Below are 5284 nucleotides of genomic sequence, written 5' to 3'. Positions count from 1 at the left end.
GATGCATAAATCATCTCTGTCATTTCCTCCCATGCAGGTAGTCAGACCCTCACACAGCATCCACTGACATGCTGGCAGTGTTTGTGGGAAGAGTAGTAGTAATGGCCACTGAGACCAGAACGCAGAACTTAGTTGGGAGGCTCTCCTTGGCCTGGGGGAGGTGAAAAGGCACAGAGCACAGGTAAGACCCAGTCGTGTGCGGCAGCACCACGCAGAGGCCAGCCTGCGGGATTTTCACGGGCAAAATTTTGGTGGATGCTTCCTGTCCTGCCTAGACCTGGGGGTGCTCAAAGCCTACCACTTTCAGGAAACTTTCTCATGCTCACCGGAGGAGTAATGAAGGCAAAGCCTTGGGCTGAGGTGCTGATTCCTGCACTGTCTCCCCTTCCCCAGCCAGATTTTTAATTTACACCCAAATGTGCATAGGCCTCTGGCCCTTTATTATTTATTTGTTGGGAGATGGAGTCTGGAGTGCAGTGGTGCAATCTTGGCTCACTGCAGCCTCCACCTGGGTTCAAGTGATTCTCCTGCCTCAGCCTCCTGAGTAGCTGGGATTACAGGTGTGCACCACCATGCCCAGCTAATTTTTGTATCTGTAGTAGAGAAGGGGTTTTGCCATGTCGATCAGGCTAGTCTCTAACTCCTGACTTCAAGGGATCCACCTGCCTTGGGCTCCCAAACTGCTGGGATTACAGGCGTGAGCCACCATGCCCAGCCCACTGGCCCTTTTGTGTCCAGAAAAACAAGAACCCTGGCTGGGGAGTGCTGTGCTGGCCCTGCAGTGGAAGGCAGTAGCTGCAAACTTACTATGGGCCAGGCACTGCGGTGGCGCTTTTCACATACAACTTCAATTAAACCACAGGCTCCTATAAGGTAGAAGCAACTACATTTACAGATGAGGCAACTTGTATCCAAGGCTAAGTAGTAAGTAGGGAAAGGCAGGATTAAGCCATAGGCCTTCGGAGCTTCAGGACTGTGTTCCAAACCATCATCTGCTGTGCCGTCTCATGCCCCTGGGGCCCTTTGTCTTCATCTTTGCTTAGGGGGCCAGGGAAGATGCAAATGTTGTCCTGGCCCCTGGGCCTCTCCTCCAAGCTCATGACCACTCTTAGATCTCCACCGCAGGTTAGTACTGAGACTCTGAAACACCAGGCCCTTCAAGCGTGATAGAGGAAGCTGCTTTATTATTAAATGGCATTGTCCCCAAGGAGTGGCAACTCTCCACCTCTCCCTGAAAACACAACCCCCTAGAGAAGGTATCTCTTTCCAACTACTGTGCCTTCAATCTCCAACCTCGACTGTTTCCTATCAAGACAATTTTTCTTCCAGTGTGCTCAACCTGTTTTTTTCTTTCCTTTTTTTTGAGACAAGAGTCTAACTCTGTTGCCCAGGCTGGAGTGCAGTGGCGCAAACTTGGCTCACTGCAACCTCTGCCTCCTGGGTTTCAGCAATTCTCCTGCCTCAGCCTCCCAAGTAGCTGGGATTACAGGTGCCTGCCACCATGCCTGGTTAATTTTTGTATTTTTAGTAGAGACGGGGTTTCACTGTGTTGACCAGGCTGGTCTCCTGGCCAACTCCTGACATTGTGATCCGCCTGCCTCGGCCTCCCAAAGTGCTGGGATTATAAGCGTGAGCCACTGTGCCCGGGCAGACCTCTTTTATTTTTCCTTTTTTGCTAATAAAACAGTTAAGACAATTGTCCATTTAATTTTATTTGTTAAATTGCTAAAAAGTCATCAGGGGAAAACATTAACAAAAAATGAAATTGACAGATTTAAATATCAATGAAATCCATTTCTCATTCCTACACTGTTATGTGCCTAAAATGACTATCTCAGGGTAAGCCACCTGGCATCCCTGAGTTGGATGGGAAACATCACTCACAGCACCAGCTTCGCCAGGGCACATGGGTGTGCACGGACATGAACCCTGGTTGGAGGGAGGGGAGCAGAGCAAGTAGAGTGTACAATGGAGCCAACACCTGAAGTTTGCTCTCATTTGACAATGAACACGGTGAGAGGGAGCCACTTACTGGTAACCATGCAGAACATGCCTTCTGCAGTTCATGGAGAGGCTACATGGGACGCAGGCCTGGAAGTTCAGTTTCCTCACCCCCAGGTGTTTAGATCCTCCCCACTGACTTGTGCGCTGGTAAGAGACCACGGATAATGCAAAGCAGAGCACATCACCATGCCAGGATCACCACAAGCACAAGGACAGACAGACCAACCAGGAATACCACTTTTAAGGGGGAAGGAAAAGAGTGAAGCAGAAGGAAACCCAGAACGACAAGGTGAAAGAGAGGAAAGGGAAACATCTCTTTGTTCTCCATTGGCTGGTGGCTTTCTGTCCTCCAAAGTCAAGGTTTCTTAAATTGGTTTTCTTTCTTCCTCCTCCTCTTTTCTTTAATTTAAAGAGTTCCAACACAGTTCCTAGAATAGTTCATGGTTTTCAGCTGTTGCTGTAAAACTCGAACATTAAAATCAAATCAATCCACAGACGGCTGGGAGGAGAGTAAGCCCAGTATTGCCTTAAAATGAAATTTAAGTTTGTTTCAACACCAAATTTGTGCTCCCTAAGTGTGGGGCAGGGTGGGGTTGTAGAGTCTACCAACCAAGTGAAGGGTGGAAATACGAATGAAAACACAGAACCCTCTCTGTTGCATAACCTGTGAAATGAGAGGACAGGAAGCTCTGTCCAAGAGGGTAGGGAGAGACTAAAATTCTTACCTAAGATAGACAAGGTGACCAGTGAAGTCACTAGGCCATGGGAGCTCTCAAAAGGCACACTTGCAGGAATGGAAGGGGTTAAAGCTTCAAGTAGAAACAAAACGAATATTCAATAAATATTTGCTTCAGGTGCTCCTGAGGGTTAAAAAAAATTTAGTCTCATTTTTCTCAGTGAATTTTAAGACAAAATTGGTATCATGTGAAAAACGGAGTCATGGTTCAATCTGGCCTGACTGCAGCATCCACGGCGTTGTGGAAATGCTCATCTTGGCCGAGATACCTGAAGTCCCACTGCACAGGTGGCTTCAGGAGGCCTGAGGAGATAATCACTTTCACTGTGCTGAGTCACTTTCCCATGGTACATGCCCACAGTGCCCAGGAGCTACCAAGACCAACATAATGGGGGCAAAGCAGATTTTCTTAAAAGCTGTAAGCAAACAGTCCGGTTCCAGGTAGTGTGGGTCAAACTGGAATTCAATGGAGTTCAGAGGAACCAGATTACTTTCTAAAACAATCAACATGTCTGTTGCCTGCCTGCTTGGGGGAAGTGGAAGGAATCAACACGTTAACAGCTGGCTTAGGAAGGCCATAGGACTAAGGGAAAGACTACAAGGTTGAGATTCTGTACTTTCAGGTTTCTAATATACTTTATATTTAGATAGGAACTACTGAGTTCGGAGGCACAGTCCATGCACAAACACAATGTCCTAACACAAGGTACAGCAATAGCGGTAACACCTGAATTGCTAACCTTCTGGCCCAGCTTTCCCTTGTAAATAAGGACCCCACATGATTGAACAGTCTTTGCCAAGCAAGGATTGGCAACAGCACCAGAGCCCCAGTCGGGAAAGGGAAGTGTGGAGCTCCAAGCAGTTGGATGCCACCTAAGTAGACACATGTTGTTTCCTCATTGAAGGGAAAAGAGAGAGCAGTTTCTGGAACACATACCACTCCCCACAAGCTAGGCTTGGCACCAGGGTGGCTTTCCTACCAAGACCACATCGTAAAAGCTAATGGCTAAGGGAAAGGATTCAGCATATAACAGGAGAAAACACACTTATCAGTACACTTAGGCTGCTAGATGCTGGCTGAAAGCCAGGACCCAGGGCCAGTTGCAGCAGGCTTTGTGCCTGAGAAATGCTAATAATAAAAAGGGGAGTGTCAGGGTGGGAAAGGTGATGTTTTGAAATTTAAATACTATGGGCAAAACAAAAATCCTCTTTCCACTGATGAGAAATCACCAAAAATCTCTACTTAAATGATGCTATTTGAAATAAACTTATTTTGACATCTCTTATGCCCAGGCCATGGTTGAGACTAGTAACTTTCTGTATCAAGCAAAGAAATGCTCTACTTGGTTACACCTTAATCTCAGAAATGAAGTGAAAGTAAAAACCCAAGCCCTATTTGGGTGATACATGAACAAGACAAGTGCAAAGGAAGGAGCTGTTCCTGAGGTCAGCCATGCGTCAAGGAGTCCAGTACATGATTCTCAACTCCATCACCTGCCGATAGCCAGGAAGAGGAATATATGTCAACAAGGAAAAAACATTTCTAAAAAGAACTGTTACAGGAATTCCCTTCCAGAATCAATTTCCACATCCTACAAATATGGGATGAGCATGCTCAATGTGCTCTGGAAGTAAAAAGAAGCCTACAGGGAAAAAACAGTATCTTCTGATGCTTCAAAGATTTCTCACAATATTGACATCTTAGAATTCCCTCCTGGCCCCCTAGTGACACAAGGGAAAAGGTTCCACAAATATTTCTAAGCAGCTTCTGATTTCTGTAGGCACCTGAGCTTTGTAAAAGAAACAGAAAGACAGGTTTTAGGACTTTAAAAAAAAATCCACCTATGAAAAAAAAAAATATGCAGAAGAAAAAAGCAGCCTGTAAGTGAATGGAAAAGGCAGTTTCCAAGTACCATGTTCTAAGGGAAGAAAGAGGAGAATAAATATGTTTTTTGGCAACTTGCAACCAAGTATGATTGATTGTCAGAAATTTCCACAATCAGACACAAAATGTTTTCTGAGACACATAAGGAGCACTCCAAAGACCAATGGACATTACTAGGCGGACAGATGTCGGCTGCATAAACATTATTTCACGATGACCCGGCACACAGATGTGGAATAAAATCCTTTGTTGGGTAACTTTCCTCAGCCATAAAGGGCAGGAGGGGGCCAGGCACTGGCATTTCTGCAGAGCTGTCACAGGTCCTCTGTGGTTTTAAGAGGAGAAGGGGAAGAACAGTTACTTTTACCCTGACAGCACCTGAAGCATGAGAGTCTAAAAACCTACACCTTTGCAACTTATATATGCCCTTTTATTTTTTAACTCCAAGAAGGCCACATAAAGATTTACAGGGGGCTCTTCAGTTTCTTTTGGAAAGTTACTGATGTTAGTCTGTTCTCTAACTTCTTGGTCTAGTTACCAGCAAGGTAGAAAAAGGCAACCCAGCCCCTGTTAAAACACAGCAACAATTTTATCTGAACCAGGATGGAGATCTCTCCCTTTTTTTGTAAACAGAGTTGGCTATATAATATATATATATA

This window comes from Rhinopithecus bieti, unplaced genomic scaffold, assembly GCF_001698545.2.
Source record: "Rhinopithecus bieti isolate Rb0 unplaced genomic scaffold, ASM169854v2 scaffold_81031, whole genome shotgun sequence".
NCBI classification, from domain to species: Eukaryota; Metazoa; Chordata; class Mammalia; order Primates; family Cercopithecidae; genus Rhinopithecus; species Rhinopithecus bieti.
The sequence above is the reverse complement of the archived record's forward strand: the minus strand, read 5'-3'. Positions refer to the sequence as shown.